This window comes from Haematobia irritans, chromosome 1 (assembly GCF_050003625.1).
Source record: "Haematobia irritans isolate KBUSLIRL chromosome 1, ASM5000362v1, whole genome shotgun sequence".
NCBI lineage: Eukaryota > Metazoa > Arthropoda > Insecta > Diptera > Muscidae > Haematobia > Haematobia irritans.
In genome coordinates, this window is record NC_134397.1 from 170,404,884 (window position 1) to 170,426,686 (window position 21,803).

The 21,803-nt window shown below is 31.0% G+C and overlaps 1 protein-coding gene across 2 annotated transcripts in view; it reads right to left on the reverse strand.

Annotated features, from left to right (window-relative positions):
- Positions 1–21,803, reverse strand: part of LOC142222132 (uncharacterized) — a 287,542-nt gene that overhangs the window by 203,486 nt on the left and 62,253 nt on the right. The window lies entirely within an intron of this gene.

Sequence of the window (21,803 nt, forward strand, 5' to 3'; positions counted from 1 at the left end):
ATGGACCGATGAGGACCAATTTTTGCATGTTTGTTAGAGACCATATACTAACACCATGTACCAAATTTCAGCCAGGATGAAATTTGCTTCTCTTAGAGGCCTCGCAAGCAAAATTTGGGGGTCCGTTTATATGGGGGCTATACGTAAATGTGGACCGATATGGCCCATTTGCAATACCATCCGACCTACATCAATAACAAATACTTGTGCCAAGTTTCAAGTCGATAGCTTGTTTCGTTCGGAAGTTAGCGTGATTTCAACAGACGGACGGACGGACATGCTCAGATCGACTCAGAATTTCACCACGACTCAGAATATATATACTTAGAGTAATATTTCGATGTGTTACAAACGGAATGACAAAGTTAATATACCCCCCATCCTATGGTGGAGGGTATAAAAAAATCAGCAACATTACTAGAACCTGGATTGTCTGCTCCATACGCGCTAAGACGACTGTTGGTCTTAGCATCATTGCACCACCGACGGAGTTGCCATAACGAATATTTTAAGACTTTTCATAGCCAAAGAATAACGAACGCCGTTCATGAAATTGTAAACGCCAGTCGACGAAATCGTGAACATCCGTTTTGATTTTTCGTGAACGTTTTCGTTTCATTTTGCTACCACCCGTTCACGATTTTGGAACGTAATTTTTGTGATTAATGTTTGTTTCAATTAAATTTTTTTTTAATCAATTAAAATTTTAATTGAATATTTTTTTAAAACTCAATTAAGACATTAATTGGAAAAATTTTCTAGAACATTTTTTCTGTGCACATAGTCCTACATTATTCCTCCCATTGTGCAATAATGTAATACGTATCATAGCGCATTCATTATTACCATACTGAAGCCATTGACCGCATCGAACATCATTCATCTCCTCAGCACGCCTTTGTGGTAGTGTTGCCAACAGATTCCCGCTTCAAGAAAAAAAACACACATTCAACATGAAAATCGAACATCTTCCAAATGGCTGATCACAGTGAGTGAATGTATGAGTGTACCAAACTACGCCATAAAAAACAAACCACTGAAAATAATTTTATTTAAAATTCCAGATATTCAACCATCCCATGGCATGGTCATCATCATCATCATAGGCAGCAGCCAACAAATCGAAGAAATTACGACTAAAATGAAAAAAGATCCCATTCAATTGAAATTGAAATCATCGGGTAAAATGAAAAATTCATTTACTTTTCAGCATAGAAAAAAACAAAAACAAAAATTGTTTGTTTCTCTCTATTGATTCATTTAATTTGGATGCCGTGTTGATGACTTTGTTGGAAAAGAAACGAGCTGATTTTTTTACTTAAATGGAAATCAAAAGGTTTTAAGAAAATAAATGCAAAGCGAAAAAAAAAACGAAATGAAAGGAATTTGATTGCATGGTAATGGTAGTAGTTGATCATTCAAGCTAAAATAATTCAATTTATAAAGATCTAAAAATAGAAATGGCAACATGGAAGAAAGCAAAAGAAAACACTTTGATAATTATGACCAAGATAGAATTTTGCTCTGACCAACTCTGAATTGAATTTTTTTTGGACCATGAATAATCCTTGGGAGTCATCGTAGTGCAAAGGCTGCATTGTAAATTTCCCAAGAACACATTAACATTACATTTCTAAAAATGAAAATTTCACAAAATTTCCTATAGAAATGACATTTTGACAAAATTTCTTATAGAAATAAAATTTTGCCAAATTTCCTATAGAAAAGAAATTTTGACGAAAATTTTCTTATAGAAAAGAAATTTTGTGAAAATTTCTTTAGAAATGAAATTTAGGAAATTTTCTTTAGGAGTTTCATTTCTTTAGCAAATTTTGTCAAAATTTCATTTCTTTTGATAATTTTGTCAAAATTTCATTCCTATAGGATATTTTGTCAAAATGTCATTTCTATAAGAAATTTTCACAAAATTTAATTTCAATATAAAATTTTCACAAAATTTAATTTCTTTGCGAAATTTTATCGATATTTCATTTCTTTAGGAAATTTTGTAAAAATTTCACTACTTTAGGAAATTTTGTCATAATTTCATTTCTTTACGAAATATTGTAAAAATTTAATTTCTTTACGAATTTTTTTAAAAAATTATTTTCTTTACGAAATTTTGTAAAAATTTAATTTATTTAAGAAAGTTTTCAAAATTTCATTTTTGATGAACGTTTGTCAAAATTTCATTTTTGATGAAATTTTGTCAAAATTTCATTTTTGAGGAAATTTTGTCAAAATTTCATTTCTTTAGGAAATTTTGTCAAAATTTCATTTCTTTAGGAAATTTTATCAAAATTTAATTTCGTTAGGAAATTTTGTCAAAATTTCATTTCTTTAGAAAATGTTGTGAAAATTTTATTGCTTTACGAAATTTTGTAAAAATTTAATTTCTTTACGAAATTTTGTCAAAATTTCATTTCATTAAGAAATTTTGTCAAAATTTAATTTCGTTAGGAAATTTTGTCAAAATTTCATTTCTTTAGAAAATTTTGTGAAAATTTTATTGCTTTAGGAAATTTCTCTCAAAATTTTATTTCTTTAGGAAATTTTGTCAAAATTTCATTTCTATAGGAAATTTTGTCAAAATTTAATTTCTTTACGAAATATTGTAAAAATTCAATTTCCTTACGAAATTTTTTAAAAATTTATTTTCTTTACGAAATTTTGTAAAAATTTAATTTCTTACGAAATTTTGTCAAAATTTCATTTCTTTAGGAAATTTTGTCAAAATTTCATTTCTTTAGGAAATCTTGTCAAAATTTTATTTCTATAGGAAATTTTGTCAATTTTGCCAAAATTTCATTTCTTACGAAATTTTGCAAAAAAATTAATTTCTTTACGAAATTTTGTAAAAATTTGATTTCTTTACGAAATTTTGTCAAAATTTCGTAAAGAAATCAAATTGGTCAAAATTTAATTTCGTTAGGAAATTTTGTCAAAATTTCATTTCTTTAGGAATTTTTGTCAAAATTTTATTTCTTTAGGAAATTTTTGTCAAAATTTCATTTTTTAGGAAATTTTGTCAATTTTAATTTTTTACAGGAAACATTATCAAAATTTAATTTATTTAGGAAATTTGTCGAAATGTCATTTCTATAGCACATTTTGTAAAAATGTCATGTCTAAGGAAATTTTGTGAAAATTTCATTCTAAAGGGTGATTCTTTTGAGGTTAGGATTTTCATGCATTAGTATTTGACAGATCTCGTGGGATTTCAGACATGGTGTCAAAGAGAAAGATGCTCAGTATGCTTTGACATTTCATCATGAATAGACTTACTAACGAGCAACGCTTGCAAATCATTGAATTTTATTACCAAAATCAGTGGCAGAAAATCCGCTTTTTTATCGACAAATTTTGTTCAGCGATGAGGCTCATTTCTGGTTGAATGGCTACGTAAATAAGCAAAATTGCCGCATTTGGAGTGAAGAGCAACCAGAAGCCGTTCAAGAACTGCCCATGCATCCCGAAAAATGCACTGTTTGGTGTGGTTTGTACGCTGGTGGAATCATTGGACCGTATTTTTTCAAAGATGCTGTTGGACGCAACGTTACGGTGAATGGCGATCGCTATCGTTCGATGCTAACAAACTTTTTGTTGCCAAAAATGGAAGAACTGAACTTGGTTGACATGTGGTTTCAACAAGATGGCGCTACATGCCACACAGCTCGCGATTCTATGGCCATTTTGAGGGAAAACTTCGGAGAACAATTCATCTCAAGAAATGGACCGGTAAGTTGGCCACCAAGATCATGCGATTTGACGCCTTTAGACTATTTTTTGTGGGGCTACGTCAAGTCTAAAGTCTACAGAAATAAGCCAGCAACTATTCCAGCTTTGGAAGACAACATTTCCGAAGAAATTCGGGCTATTCCGGCCGAAATGCTCGAAGAAGTCGCCCAAAATTGGACTTTCCGAATGGACCACCTAAGACGCAGCCGCGGTCAACATTTAAATGAAATTATCTTCAAAAAGTAAATGTCATGGACCAATCTAACGTTTCAAATAAAGGACCGATGAGATTTTGCAAATTTTATGCGTTTTTTTAAAAAAAAAAGTTATCAAGCTCTTAACAAATCACCCTTTATAAGAAATGTTGTAAAAATTTCATTCCGTAGGAAGTTTTATCAAAACTTCATTCTGTAGGAAATTTTATTGCTATATGAAATTTTGTAAAAAATTCATTTCTATGGAAATTTTGTCTAAAATTCATTTCTACACGAAATCTTGTCAAAATTTCATTTCTATATGAAATCTTCTCAATATTTCATTTCTATAGGAAATTTTGTCAAAATTTCATTTCAATTTTGTTTACTTAACTCAACTCAATATATTTTATTGTAGTTTAATTTTTTGCGTAAAATTTTCACTTACAAAATACGCAATTTTTATTTTGACACGAATCGTGTTTTCCATAAAAAATAAATTAAAAAAGAATCTATTTTCAACTTTGGTTTTTTTCTTGAAAGTCAAACTATCAACATACCCCATCATTATTAATAACAAAGCCAAGTGCGATTGTGCAGAAAAAATAAACTAGAACATCTTTCAGTTACCGCCTTGTCATAGTGGTAATTTTTTTTTACATTTTCGGTTGGTCTTTCAATTCTGCGAAAAAAATACACACACATTTTAATTGGTTCAATTATGGTAAAAAACCATATTCTCAACTACAACTTTCTATACAAATTTTGAACTTTTCAAAAGTCAGAATTTTGAGGTTGAAGAGAAGCATCGTAAAATTCAATTGAATGAAAACGTTAGTGCAACTAACGTCAAAGTTTCGTTTAAATAAAAAATAATTTAATTCGGCATTCAATGCAAAGCCGTACAATTTGTAAGTTATATGAAATAACTATTTTCTAAAACATTGTGTCATTGATGGAATGGTAAAAAAGCAATTTAGACTAAATATTAAATAATAGCACCGAAACCGAAATTCCAATGAAGCTGGCTATATAACTCTCGATGAAATACAAAAGCAAAAAATGTTAGAAATAATAACCAAATTTTAGAATCGATTTAGATTTTATCGAATTGGCTACCTTTGGCACGAAGTATGGCCGATTGAGTCCTGTTGGAATGTCTGAGGTCTGTGGCGGAAATATTTGTCTACCCAGGGCTTCAATGCTGTCTTCAAGATATTTTCCCGATAATATTCGGCATTAATTGTGACCCCACGGCCGATAAATACTAGTGGGAAGCGACTATCGGCTGTTGACTCAAGATTAAAAAAAAATAATAATTGATAAGCTCTTTTGCATTTCAACTAGCCTTCATAAACGTCGTATATGTATACTCGTATATAGTATATATGAGCTTCTATGTATTTGAAAAAGTTTTGGGACAATTTTCTATATGTATTTCCTTTTTATGTGGCTTTTTAGTTTGTTACATTATTATACCCACCACCATAGAATGGTGACGGGGGTATAATAAGTTTGTCATTCCGTTTGTAACACATCGAAATATCGATTTCCGACTATATAAAGTATAATATTCTTGATCAGGGAGAAATTCTAAGACGATATAACGATGTCCGTCTGTCTGTCTGTCTGTTGTAGTCACGCTACAGTCTTCAATAATGAAGCAATCGTGCTGAAATTTTGCACAAACTCGTCTTTTGTCTGCAGGCAGATCAAGTTCGAAGATGGGCTATATCGGTCCAGGTTTTGATATAGTCCCCATATAAACCGACCTCCCGATTTGGGGTCTTGGGCTTATAGAAATGGTAGTTTTTATCCAATTTGCCTGAAATTGGAAATCTAGAGGTATTGTAGGACCACAAATACGTGTGCCAAAAATTGTGAGTATCGATCCCTATTTTGGTATAGCCCCCATATAGACCGATCTCCCAATTTTACTTCTTGGGCTTATAGAAACTGCAGTTTTTATCCAATTTGCCTGAAATTTGAAATCTAGAGGTATTTTGGGACCATAAAGAGATGTGCCAAAAATGGTGAGTACCGGTCCATGTTTTGGTATAGCCCCCATATAGACCGATATCCCGATTTTACTTCTTGGGCTTATGGAAACCGCCTTTTTTATTCAATTTATCTGAAATTGGAAATCTAGAGGTATTTTATGACCATAAAGAGGTGTTCCAAAAATGGTGAGTATCGATCCATATTTTGGTATAGCCCCCATATAGACCGATCTCCCGATTTTATTTCTTGGGCTTATAGAAACCGCAGTTTTTATCCAACTTATCTGAATTTGGAAATCGAGAGGTAATTTAGAACCGTAAAGAGGTGTGCCAAGATTGGTGAGCATCGGTCCATGTTTTGGTATGGTGTCCATATAAACCGACCTCCCGATTTGGGGTCTTGGGCTTATAGAAACCGTAGTTTTTATCCAATTTGCCTGAAATTGGAAATCTAGATGTATTTTAGGACCATAAATAGGTATGCCGGAAATGGTGAGTATCGGTTCATATTTTGGTATAGCCCCCATATAGACCGATTTCCCGATTTTACTTCTTGGGCTTCTAGAATCCAAAGTTTTTATCCAATTTGCCTGAAATTGGAAATCTAGAAGTATTTTCGGGCCATAAAGAGGTGTGCCGAAAACGGCGAGTATCGGTCCATATTTTAGTATAGCCCCCATAAGAACGATTTCCCGATTTAACTCCTTGGGTTTCTAGAAACCGTAGTTTTTATCTGATTTGCCTGAAATTGTAAATATTCTGGTATTTTAGGCTCACAAAAAGGTGATCGGATTAAGTTTTTATCGGTCCATTTGGTAATGCCTCCATATAGACCGACTTCACTTCTTGAGGGTGTAGAAGGCCAACTAATCATGAAAATTGCTTGAAACTCAATGTAAAATTTCCAAATTTTACTTCTCGGGTGAAAATCTACAGATTTAAGATTTCAAATCAAGACGTTATTTTATAATTTTCTTGCATACTTACAAGAGATGTTAATAATTCCTCTAAAACTCAAACAAAAATGGTTTTTATAAATCCAGAGGACTATATCACCTCATAGGTGAAATCTTTAAATTTATCTTCCGGAAGTGTCCTCAAGCCCTCCTGAAATTTCAAAGGAAAGCCTAATATTTGGTTCATGGTGGTGGGTATTTAAGATTCGGCCCGGCCGAACTTACTGCTGTATATACTTGGTTTTACCCTAGAATTACAAATCCTGGATATTTTCTGAATGAAGCTGTCGATAATCTCTCTCACTACTTTTCTTCGTATGGTTGTTACACAAAAAGTTTTGCTTGTATGTAATTGGCTTAATATAAAACATGAACAAGTGAATATTTATATGCAATTTGAACTTTAAGCAAATTCAAAATAGAAATATTTTGGAAATTACTGACATTGTGTTATTATATTTTCATGGATTTGGAAATTCTATAGAAATTGAGGTCATGGCAAAAAATATAAAAAAACAAATTGTGGTATTTTTATCTCATGTTACAGGAAACAGTTAGTATTCAGAACGTGTGCTGTTTGATTATTGAAATTGTATAGAAAAAGTTTAACTATTTTACTCTATCGAAAATCAAATTCATATTATACATGTATTCACAATTAAATTATTAAACTGCAATACATAAATGGAAAATAAATTTAAAATGATCTTCATTAAGCTAATTGGAAAATGCTATGACCGGTTTGATAGAAAAGTCATTTGTGCCAAATTTGAAACATATTCATATTTCTGCAAATTTAATCAGGCTATTTTTGGGGAGCTATCTGCTATCTAAAAATGGGAAGAATTGGAATTTATTCAGATTTAAGACAAATATTTCAGTCGTTGTGAGTTGAGAGGATTCTCAAGTGCTTTTCTCATTAGAAGTTAGCACGTAAACGCATCGCTCCTTTTAATCTATACTGAAGACTATGGAATTGCACTTTCGCCAATGTTTAATCGTGAATACTTAGGTATCTCAATTAATCGAATTCCTTAAACCTTTTTGTCCAAAAATGCGAAATCGCAATGTGGTGGCCATAGATCCTCTATAGATTTTTACACCCAGAGAAGGAATATGATCACCTCAACCATATTTCAAGAGCAAAATGTTATTTTTGGATGGAGACCATGTAATATGTTCGTCGCAACCATGTTATTTTCTCGGAAATTATTAATCTGTTTTCGGCAGGCATGTTATGTTTGGCGAGAAAACAAAATTTTTGCGAGAAATATGTTACATGGTCATCATCCAAAAATAACATTTTGCTCTTGAACATGTTTGGAGTGATCATATTCCTTCTCTGCGTGTACCTTTGATGTCTTGAGGGTCGACACTGGACTGTTACCGCAGACCTTAATTTATACGTGGTCCCAAAGAATGAAGTGGTAAACCGCAAGGTATCGGTGACCTTTTGGATAGATAATACGCAATGGATTCGTTGCTTGTTTGGCATGTGGCACCAAAATTAAACCTTCGGAAAACTGTTGTAGCAAACGCTGTTCTTTTATCACAAAAAAAATATTCATTATTTTTTATTTTTGCATAAATAAAAACATCTTGTGTGTGCATTACACACTGTTCTACAAAAAGAAAAGCTTGGCTGCATGTATTATTTCTGTGATTATCATTATCGCGATATAGTCATACGTTGAAGATGGAGGGTTTCTCAAAAATAACCCGAACCATCAAGATGGATATGGGCGATTATCACCACTTTTCTAATGAATTTTAATAATTTTAATTATCATTATGTCAAAGAATAAAGGCTTTTAAAGAAACAGCAACCGAAATACTGGGCTATTCGTATAAGATTTCTTCTTGTTGAACCCTTCAAATAATTATAACACATGAAATCATTCATTTTTGTATAAATCGCTTGTTTCCATATTAGGCTATCATGACAAGTAATTAAAAAAGGATTTAAATAAATTTAATTGGATTAAGTTATATTGTATCAAACTAAATTGTATTGATATCACAGCTACCACTCGAGCCTAAAGTAATCTACCGAGAATTGGAAAAAAAATTACAAAAAAACCTTATTTTGCACAACTTTACTTCTGTAGAAAATTTTGTCAAAATTATATTCTTTCGAAAATTTAGTAAAAATTTTAAAATTTTATTTCTACAGAAAATTTTGTCAAAATTTTTTTTTCTATAGAAAATTTTGTCAAAATTTTATTTTTATAGAAAATTTTGTCAAAATTTTATTTTTATAGAAAAATTTGTCAAATTTTTTTTTCCAGCGAACATTTTGTCAACATTTTATTTCTATAGAACATTTTGTCAACATTTAATTCCTATAGAAAGTTTTGTCAAAATTTTATTTCTATATTTGTCAAAATTTTACTTCATCTTAAAACCATACATTGACTAAACTACAAGTGTAGCTTAACCAACAGAGGAAAAGAATGTTTGTCAAATTTATTTGGGCAAAGCGCTATAGACTGCAAGATGGTTGGATGGACGTACGTTTCGGAATTACCACATTCCTAATCAGCATCCTCTACATGCAGCAAAACTATCAACCAATTTTCTATAGAAAATTTGTTAAAATTTTATTTCTATCGAAAATTTTGTCAAAATTTTATTTCCAGAGAACATTTTGTGAAAATTGCAGTTCTATAGAACATTTGTCAAAATTTTATTTCTATACAAAATTTTGTCAAAATTTTATTTCTATAGAAAATTTTGTCAACATTTTATTTCCAGAGAACATTTTGTGAACATTTTATTTCTATAGAAAATTTTGTCAACATTTTATTTCTATAGAAAGTTTTGTCAAAATTTTATTTCTATAGAACATTTTGTCAAAATCTTATTTCTATAGACAATTTTGTAAAAATTTTATTTCTATGAAAATTTTGTCAGAATGTTATTTCTATAGAAAATTTGTCAAAATTTTATTTCTATACAAAATTTTGGCAACATTTTATTTCTATAGAAAATTTTGCCAACATTTTATTTCTATACAAAATTTTGTCAAAACTTTATTTCCAGAGAACATTTTGTCAAAATTGCATTTCTATAGAACATTTGTCAAAATTTTATTTTTATAGAAAATTTTGCCAAATTTTTATTTCTATAGAAAATTTTGTCAAAATTTCTATGGAAAATGTTGTCAAAATTTTATTTCCAGAGAACATTTTGTCAAAATTGCATTTCCATACAACATTTGCCAAATTGTTATTTCTATAGAAAATTTAGTTCTATAGAACATTTGTCAAAATTTTATTTCTATACAAAATTTTGTCAAAATTTTATTCCTATAGAAAATTTTGTCAACATTTTATTTCCAAAGAACATTTTGTGAACATTTTATTTCTATAGAAAATTTTGTCAACATTTTATTTCTATAGAATGTTTTGTCAAAATTTTATTTCTATAGAACATTTTGTCAAAATCTTATTTCTATAGAAAATTTTGTAAAAATTTTATTTCTATGAAAATTTTGTCAGAATGTTATTTCTATAGAAAATTTGTCAAAATTTTATTTCTATACAAAATTTTGGCAACATTTTATTTCTATAGAAAATTTTGCCAACATTTTATTTCTATACAAAATTTTGTTAAAATTTTATTTCTATAGAAAATTTTGTCAAAACTTTATTTCCAGAGAACATTTTGTCAAAATTGCATTTCTATAGAACATTTGCCAAAATTTTATTTTTATAGAAAATTTTGCCAAATTTTTATTTCTATAGAAAATTTTGTCAAAATTTTATTTCTATGGAAAATGTTGTCAAAATTTTATTTCCAGAGAACATTTTGTCAAAATTGCATTTCCATACAACATTTGCCAAATTGTTATTTCTATAGAAAATTTTGTCAAAGCTTTATTTCTATACAAAATTTTGCCAACGTTTTATTTCTATATAACAATTTGTAAAAATTTTATTTCTATGGAAAATTTTGTAAAAATTTTATTTCTATGAAAATTTTGTCAAAATGTTATTTCTATAGAAAATTTGTCAATTTATTTTTATACAAAATTTTGCCAACATTTTATTTCTATAGAAAATTTTTTCAAAATTATATTTCTATAGAAAATTTTGTCAAAATTTTACATTCAGAGAACCTTTTTTCCAAAATTGCATTTCAATAGAACCTTTGCCAAAATTTTATTTTTATAGAAAATTTTGCCGAATTTTTATTTCTATAGAAAATTTTGTCAAAATTTTATTTCTATAGAAAATGTTGTCAAAAATTTATTTCCAGAGGACATTTTGTCAAAATTGCATTTTTATAGAACATTTGCCAAAATTTTATTTTTACAGAAAATTTTGCCGAATTTTTATTTCTATAGAAAATTTTGTCAAAATATTATTTCTATACAAAATTTTGTCAAATTTATATTTCTATAGACAATTTTGTCAAATTTATATTTCTATAGAAAATTTTGTCAAAATTGCATTTCTATAGAACCTTTGCCAAAATTTTATTTTTATAGAAAATTTTGCCGAATTTTTATTTCTATAGACATTTTTGCCGAATTTTTATTTCTATAGAAAATTTATTCAAAATTTTATTTCTATAGAAAATGTTGTCAAAATTTTCTTTCCAGAGAACATTTTGTCAAAATTGCATTTCTATAGAACATTTGCCAAAATTTTATTTTTACAGAAAATTTTGCCGAATTTTTATTTCTATAGAAGATTTTGTCAAAATTTTATTTCCAGAGAACATTTTGTCAACATTCCGGAGGACATTTAGTCAAAATTGCAATTTCCATAGAACATTTGCCAAAATTTTATTTTTATAGAAAATTTTGCCAAATTTTTATTTCTATAGAAAATTTTGTCAAAATTTTATTTCTATAGAAAATGTTGTCAAAATTTTATTTCCAGACAACATTTTGTCAAAATTGCATTTCCATAGAACATTTGTAAAATTGTTATTTCTATAGAAAATTTTGTCAACATTTTATTTCTATAGAAAATTTTGGCAAGGCGTTATTTTGTCAAAATTTTATTTCTATAGAAAATTTTGTCAACATTTAATTTCTATAGAAAATTTTGTCAAAATTTTATTTCTATAGAAAATTTGTCAAAATTTTATGTCTATATAAAATTTTGTCAAAATTTTATTTCCAGAGAACATTTTGTCAGAATTGCATTTCTATAGAACATTTGCCAAAATTTTAGTTTTATAGAAAATTTTGCCAAGATTTGCTTTCTATAAAAAATTTTGATAAAATTTTATTTCTATAGAAAATATTGTCAAAATTTTATTTCTATAGAAATATTTGTCTTAATTTTATTTCTATAGAAAATTTTGTCAAATATTGTTTTTTTTATTTCTATTGAATTACCTCTTAGTTGGAGAAGAATATTTTGCAAAATCTACCGAAACATCAAGAACTCTACCAATCTACCAAACAGTAAAAAATCTACCATTTTTGGTAGAATTTTACCTACGGTGGAAACGGTGATTAATATACAATTAAATTAAATAATTTGAAATATAATTAGGAACTAAACTATTTTTTTATTTACTATAAATTAATTTTATCTAGTTATTATTTTATTTTAATTAAAATTGTCTTTGTAGTTTGCATCAGTTTTATAATATCAAAGGCTTCTATTGTCTACATCTTACCGTATGACATCGACTTAAGTTTCAAAGTTTTACATACCTGAAATATAAGATAAAAGAAAATGTGGTTTAGTATTTTTTATTTTGTTTGGTATTATAGTATATGAGGATTGTGCATAATTGTATATAAACATATATGATGGTTGTAGATGGCTTTATAAGATTATGGACTGTTGGGTTGGATTATTACGATAAATCTGGGGATCGATTTACCACCGAATTTTCTTCTATGTTCCATATCTATTAACAAGTTCTAATAAAACGTAAGTACACCTTTAAAAATCGATTCCGTAAATATACAGAAAAAAGTCCGTAGTTAAACTAATGGTAAATTTAGTTTATTTTCCTTGCAAAAAATATATGTTTGAAGCTAAATTTTAGTTTTTTTTTCGCAATTTTCCACAGCCCAATGAAATTTTACTTATCCCAAATATGTTTTAAAAATTTTATGAACTAATCATTAGTATAAAGTTCAGTGATCGTACACATATTTAAATGTGAACTAAAGCAGAAGAAAATCTTCGTCTGATTCCCGAAAATAATAAGAATTACTGTATTGTTAAAATGGTGGCAATTTTGTTTACATTTATTTTATTTTTCCTTCAATTCTTTAAAATTGGTAAAAATTTCGTGCACCATAGTAAAGAATGAACTTACTGACGCTAACAGAGTCTTAAGGGCCAAGTCACAATGGACTGAATAGTCTAAGTGAGCCTGAATCTTAATCGGGCTGCCACTTTAACCTAAGGGCCAAGTCGTGGTCATTTTTACTACCATTTAAGAAAAACGGTTATTATATTTTATAAAATTGAAGTGATTGGTATGAAAACATTTTGTAATATGTGTTAGTAAAAATTTCGTTACTGGCCCGAAAAACTGATCAAATCCTTGTAATTTCAAACTATATCAGCGTACAACACTTTAAGTAAAACCAATTTTAAGTAGTCACATGAATTGCAAAAGAGTTAGAAATAATAATTATTACAAGATTTTCATAAAATTATTGAAATTTGAAGTGTGATTAACTAAATTCAAGTTCAAAACTTGTTATAAATTACGAGCTACTTTAATAATAACAAATTTAGAATCAGTTTAGATTTATTGGGATTGATTACCTTTGGCATTTGGCGGATTATGATATTCAAAAGGCCGACAAAACCACCATGCTTGATATGAGCAATACTTTGGCGTAAAAGTCTAACGACAATTTGGTGCGAAAATTCAACGGATTGAGATCCGTCGATTTTGGTGGTCACTGTGCGGTAGAATTAAAAAAAGGAACCTTCTTTTTAAGCCATTCTTGATTGAAGCGTTCTGAGTCCTGTTGGAATGTCAATGGTTTACAGTCGAAATGTTTGTCTGCCCAGGGCTTCTATACAGCCTTTAGGATATTTTCCCGATTATATTCGACCCAAAAGCCGATGAATACGAGAGGGTAGCGACCATAGGCCAAAATATGATGGACAGAATTTGTGAATAAGCAGTGGCATCTTTGGCGTTATGCTGCGGCTGTTGCTCGCCGGAAATGTGGGGTTCTTCCGCTTTATCCATAACTTTCCAGTCTAAAATTTTTGCGCAACGGAGAAATAAGGAAAAGACTTTTGTAGTTAGGTACTTCAATTTTACCCCCTTCTAGCATGCAAATAACACATAAAAATTTATGTGTATTTCCTTCATCATATATGCCCCCATATGATCAACTCATTTTCGAAGTTTTTCGGACATCATCAATCTCATTACAAATTACGACGACAAATTTCTTGTGGCCATTAAAAATAAAACCTTCCCACCAAATTAATCTGCTTTTAAATAACGATGGTCATAAAATAAGCTAAGCTGACACATATTTGCAATTAACATTATTCACCCAAAATATGTATTCAAATATTTTATTGGCATTCCGCTAAGTGAGATACAAATTTCACTACTGGAAGTAGAGAGAAAAGGGAGAACTCATAAAGTAAGGTAATGAAAGTAAAGATAGAAGATTTCGCAACATAAAGGGAAAAAATCCACACAAAAATTCCCGCAATTATGATGTCTTAAGTGTTGGTATTTCAATCGTTTTAATCTTTCTGGCGCCCAAAAAGTAAAATAAAAAAAATTAACCAAACACTCATAAAAATAAGGCCAACGCACGCAAATCTCTTAAATCCCTCGACAATTGTTAGCCCTCATTGGTTACTTGGCACGTAAATTAAAGGCGCTTAAAACAGTAAAAAGAAACACTCTAAAATGGACCTTACGATGTACTTAACGTTTACTTTCTTTTGTTTTTTTAGACTTGGTGAGAGTCATAAAACTAGAAGAATATTTTCTTACCTCTGCTACTCGTAGTGCTGCCAGCAGGAGATATCTAAGCTGGTACACAAAGTATAATGAGGTAATGATATAAGCAATATTTCTGGAATTCACACTTAGGTACAAAAGTATTTGTATCAAGTATTTGTTGTGCGGATTTTAAGAGTGAATGCAAAAAATTTCAATAGAAAGATGGAAAGACAGAAGATTGTGGATAAAAGAATCATCCTTAACTAATAATGGGTCTTCATCGCGGGAAATAGCCAAGGAACTAAATATAAGTCAGTCTGTGGTCATTCGCGCCCAAAAAAGACGAAATGCTACTCCCAAAGACCAAACCAGCGGCCGCCGAAAACTGTTGACCGAAGTGGACGCTCGCCTTATGATGGCAGAAATGAGGCAGAACAAGTCCGTAACGCCGAAAAATACTACTGATGCCAAAAATAAGCAAGTTAATAAATGGACAGCAAGATGAGCGCTTTATAACATTGGTTATGTTTCAGCTGTAAAAAAAGTAAATCTGCGAAAAGAATCAAAAAGCGCGAATGAAGTTTGAATTTGAATTTCACCAACACCCAGAATATATATATGTTACTTTATGCGGGCTGAGACCAAATTTCAATGTGTTACAAGCGGATTGGCAAAGTTAATATACCCCAAACCTATGGTGGAGGGTATAAAAAAAATCACGTTCAATAAAAAAAAAAAATTCACGCCCACTATAAAATTTAAGAGAATGCTAACAATTTTCTTCAAAATCACGATAAATTCCCTTTCACGAGAAAAATGCCGTCTCATTCACACGATAGAATTCACGACCACGGTAAAATACATGCTCATGATAAAAACCAGTAAGGAAAGTCTAAAGTCGGGCGGGGCCGACTATATTATACCCTGCCCCACTTTGTAGATCTAAATTTTCGATACCATATCACATCCATCAAATGTGTTGGGGGCTACATATATAAAGGTTTGTCCCAAATACATACATTTAAATATCACTCGATCTGGACAGAATTTGATAGACTTCTACAAAATCTATAGGCTCAAAATTTAAGTCGGCTAATGCACTAGGGTGGAACACAATGTTAGTAAAAAAATATGGGAAACGTTTAAATCTGAAGCAATTTTAAGGAAACTTCGAAAAAGTTTATTTATGATTTATCGCTCGATATATATGTATTAGAAGTTTAGGAAAATTAGAGTCATTTTTACAACTTTTCGACTAAGCAGTGGCGATTTTACAAGGAAAATGTTGGTATTTTGACCATTTTTGTCGAAATCAGAAAAACATATATATGGGAGCTATATCTAAATCTGAACCGATTTCAACCAAATTTGGCACGCATAGCTACAATGCTAATTCTACTCCCTGTGCAAAATTTCAACTAAATCGGAGTTAAAAATTTGCCTCTGTGGTCATATGAGTGTAAATCGGGCGAAATCTATATATGGGAGATATATCTAAATCTGAACCGATTTCAACCAAATTAGGCACACATAGCTACAATGCTAATTCTACTCCCTGTGCAAAATTTCAACTAAATCGGAGCAAAAAATTGGCCTCTGTGGGCAAATGAGTGTAAATCGGGCGAAAGCTATATATGGGAGCTATATCTAAATCTGAACCGATTTTGCTGATATTTTGAAAGTTTTTCGAGACTCATAAAATATTCGGATGTACGGAATTTGAGGAAGATAGGTTGATAGACACGCCAATTATGACCAGATCGGTGAAAAATATATATGGCAGCTATATCTAAATCTGAACCGATTTTTTCCAAAATCAATAGGGATCGTCTTTGAGCCGAAACAGGACCCTATACCAAATTTTAGGACAATCGGACTAAAACTGCGAGCTGTACTTTGCACACAAAAATACATCAACAGACAGACAGACGGACAGACAGACAGACGGACATCGCTAAATCGACTCAGAATTTAATTCTAAGCCGATCCGTATACTAAAAGGTTGGTCTATGATTACTCCTTCTTGGCGTTACATACAAATGCACAAACTTATTATACCCTGTACCACAGTAGTGGTGAAGGGTATAAAGATCACGTTTATATTCACGTTCACCATAAAATTAACGTTCATGAATAAATCACAATGGACTGAATAGTCTAAGTGAGCCTGAAAATAAATCGGACTGCCACTTCAAACTAACCTAACCATGAAAAAAATTAAAAAAATCACCTAATTGAAAGTTAGCGTGATTGAAAAAGAAAATTTTTTAGTGACAACATTCGCATTCAATTTCACTATGAAATTCACGTTCAAGAAAATTTCCCGCATACGATAGAATTCACGACCATGGTAAAATACATACTCACGATAAAAACAAGTGAGTAAAGTAGAAAGTTGGGCGGGGCCGACTATATCATACCCTAAACCACCCCTACTGAATTAGTAAACATAAGCATTTGTGGGGTATCATTGGTATAGGTTTTGGAGAACATAAAGGGGGTACATGTTTATGGGTGTCTTGTCACAATCTGAGCAGATATGTCTAATATTAGGACCTATAGTTTATTTTGCACCAAAAGAGTTAGTATGCCACTAATATTGAGTCCATTATTAAAAAAGAGGAAATCGGTCAATTAGTTGTGGGTAATAAATCCAAATTTCTGCAAATAGGGCAATAGATTTATGTAAGAGCTACATGTAAGTCTAAATACGATCAGCTAGTACATTAAACTTTGAAATTTGAATAACATAGGTTAATAAATAAGAGTATTATGGCAAAATATGACAAAATCGAGCGATGCATATATATGGGACCTATATCTAAATCTGAACCAATTTGTATAATATTTTGCAGGTATGATTGATACCACAGAAGGTCACTTTGTGTAAAATTTGAGTACGATCAGTTAATAAATGAGGCCCCTATGGTCAAAAATAAGGTTATTAGGGGCAACTTTTTCAAAATCGGGCGATACATATATATGGGAGCTATATCTAAATTTGAACCGATTTCGATGAAATTTTGCACATACAGTTAGTGCTATAGAAGATTACATTTAGCCAACCTTGGTTACGATCGGTTGGTAAATAAGGGTTTTACGGCCAAATTTGGCAAAATCGGGCGATACATATATATGGGAGCTATATCTAAATCTGAACCGATTTCGATTATTTGTGGCACATATTGTCAGTATCATAAAAGATTAGAGTAAGCCAAGTTTGAGTAAGATCGCTTAATAAATAAGGTTTTTATGGCCAAATTTGGGAAAATCGGGCGATACATATATATGAGAGCTATATCTAAATCTGAACCGATTTCGATGAAATTTTGCAGACTTAAAGGGTGATGAAAAAGTTTACTATGTGCAAAATTTGATGACGACTCCGTTTGTCGAAATCGGGCGATACATATATATGGGAGCTATATCTAAATTTGATCCGATTTCTTCCAAATTCAATAGCGTTCGTCCTTGTGCCCAAAAAACACCCTGTACCAAATTTCATCCAAATCGGTTAATAATTGCGACCGGAATCCTGTGAACAACAAATACATGGACAGACGGACGGACACCAAGCGCTAGATCGACTCAGGAGGTGATTCTGAGTCGAACGGTATATAAATATTTTATGGGGTCTAAAATCAATATTTCTGGTAGGCACATTTTTTGGCCGATCAAACTTATTATACCCTGACCACTATGTGGTTTAGACATTCGTAACGTGACGAACTCGTACCATAAAAGTCTATAAAAGTAAGGAAAGAATATGCGCAGTATTATTAATAAAAATAATATCTAAGAATGCCTAGTACAAATAGTAAACAAATCAATTGTGACGTCATTGTACATAGTCGAAATACTTACCCATTTAGCTTAACCACAGCATGCAACGAATTGATGGTACTCAATTTGTTTCGATTCGAATAAACGCACGTTCTGCTAATAGTATTGATTTCTAGGTCAGCCGCGAGCATTATGCAGTATCTCGAAAAGGCCTACTATTTCATTCATATTAATGAAATGAGTGGAAGAAGCGTAGTGGTAATAAACTGGCCGTACTCTACTCCAATTACAGAGGTTGATTCACGCAGAGAAGAAACATGATTGTCACAATCATATTCGAAGAGCAAAATAATATGATAGGAGCTATTTTTGCGGAGACCATGTAACATTTTAAACTGCAACCATGTTGGCTCAGTGAACATGGTTCTAAGAAAAATATAATTGTCCTCATCTAAAATCTTATTATATTGATAAAAAGAATTTTGTTTGAATGGAAAGACAATGGTCACGATTTAAAATGTTATGGTATTCATTAAAAATGTTTTTCTCCTAGTTAAAAGAACATGGTCACAACCTAAAATGTTTTGAACTTTATGAAAAAACTTTTTTCATCGTCGAAAAAAGGACGCCACTTGAGAAAAGAAAACACAAAATTAACTTTATTTGTTTGTTATTATTTATTTATAAACTAATTAATTGTTTATTTGTATTTATAATGCCGTTCAAGCAAACATCATATATTTTTACACACTCTATTTTATTTCAATTTCAACAATAAGTAATTATTTCATATTTACATCGTGCCCATCAAATGTACAAACGCAGACATCATGTAACTGCAAATAATAATAAATGATCCATATAGCAAAATGCAGAACAAAAAACAGGTACATTTTTCAATTACACTTTCCTTTTTTGTGTTCACATAAAACCACGTGCCACTTCTGAATAAATAAATGAACACAAAACACAGTAAATCCGTATTCTCCGACCATTCCAAGAAACAATCAACACACGACTGACGCGCAAAATGAAAATCGTGTGTACCTGCTCAATGTTTTTATAAAATTCTTTTCGCTGCAAAAAAGTTAAAAAATTAAATGGTCACGAAAAAAAATGTAAATGGTCTTTATGGCCATGTAATGGTTCTAGACATGTCTATACTTAACCTATAAAAATACTTTTTCCTGTAAAAAAGTAAAAAAAATTGAATGGTCAGGTACATGATTTTCCCGACCATTTAATGGTCTCAAATCATTTAAATGATAGAACATGTTTGCGGTATTTGAGAACCATTCGAATGCTTATTGCCACCATACATTTTTCTCCGCTCGAAAACTATTTTTACAAAGACAAAATACATGGTTTTCGTGGCAATTACATGCTCTAGATAAGCATTAAATGGATGCAGCAACCATGTCCAAGCATGATTTTTCTGTGCGTGTTCGGACGACGTACTAACATAGGCATTATTGAGACCACTCTACGGGGGATTGCTGCAAATTTTCCATAAAAATAAAATTTTGATAAAATTTTTTATAGAAATAAAATTTTGGCAAATTTTTCCTTAGAAATAAAATGTTGACACAATGTTCCATAGAAATGAAATTTTAACACAATTTTCTATAGAAATAAAATTTTGAGAAAATTTTCTCCCAATTTGTAGAAGTAGTAACTTGCTCTTCTTGGTGTAAGATACAGTTTTTAAAACATGTAAATTTCGACACATTTACAATTCAAGATATATTTATACATATAGAAAAAAACATTTTTTTCGTTCTAACCACAAGATTTTGATCAAAATAAGGTTTTATTAATTTGTTAGATTTTTGATTACATTTCCATCAAATTTTTCTAAATTATTTTGGGCACGAGTGGCAATCGTGTTTACTAGCCAAAGAGGTCAGCTGGAACTTTATTAGGCATTCGATTTGTCACAAGAATTCTAGAGCCACCGATGGTAAAGGTGTGGGCAGCTGTAACGGTCTACAGCCGCTCTTATTCATCGACCGTTGGGTCAAAATAAATGCTAGATATTAGGTGGAAAAATTTCCTAATAATGGTATTGAAGCGCTGGTAAGACAAAAATTTCGGTCGGACATTGGAGGTTCCTCGCCAGAATACCGCAGAACCACTCTCGTGTGATGTTGCAGAACTCAGCAGCGCCATCACACTTAGCCCGGCTTAAAAGGAGGTTTCTCGCTTCATTTCTATCGTAAAGTGGCTACTACATTCTACGGATCTCAATCCATTGCACGTTTGCGTCTGGGCATTTCGGAAAGTAGGGTTGGTACTAAAAAATACCAAAGTGTTGAACATCTCAAGACGCCGCTTCGCCGGGAGTGGACGAAAATATTGCGGAGTCATTTTCCTGCGACATGCGATGACTTTGTTGGGCTTTTGGTAAACAGTAATACAGTAATAATATATATTAGAGGTCTGCATCGAATAACTTTTCACTACATGTATGCAATTCGCTGTCGAATATAGTACATACACTATCTTTCTCTCAGAGCGTAAGTAGTGAAGTGAAGAGAACACTTGCTAGTCAAATACCACCAAGTACTTATCCGAAACAATATGTGTTCCGAAAAAACGGAACAATAAAAATGTAAGTACCCTGCCAACATTTTTTGAATTTGGGGGCGCTTCTGAGAATCCCCACTACGTCGAAAACAGTCGTATACGATATCCAAAACTCCTCGGTAAAGCGCCGTCACTATTGAGAAGTTGTACCACGCCAAGTTACTACCAAAAAGTTTCTCATCAGTGCAATTATTAGGTGCCTATTTAGATCAATTTCGAAGGACGCCAATAAGAACCCCTGCAAACTATCAGAAAAAGTGAATTTTAAGATAATTGTAGAAGAATCATTGTGGTCAAGTAAAACACGATTGTGTTGATGTTTATTGATTTGATTAAACATTTATAATTTCTTATAAATATAACATTTTTCGGTTTATCTCATCACATTTAACATAATTTTTTGCATTAATAAAACAATGATGTTGAGTTTTAAGTAGCAAGTTACATATTGCAGCGTCTATCAGCCAGTTTGTTTATTTTCGATGGAGACAGCGTGCCTGGAAAATATTTGAAAAACGATCACTTTATTCTATTTGGAAAGTCGAAAATTGTTCACCATATACCTTTCACATTTTAAGCGTAATATCTATGTTTTCAGAACTTTATTTTCGTTTTTATTTAAATAAAATATAACAAGC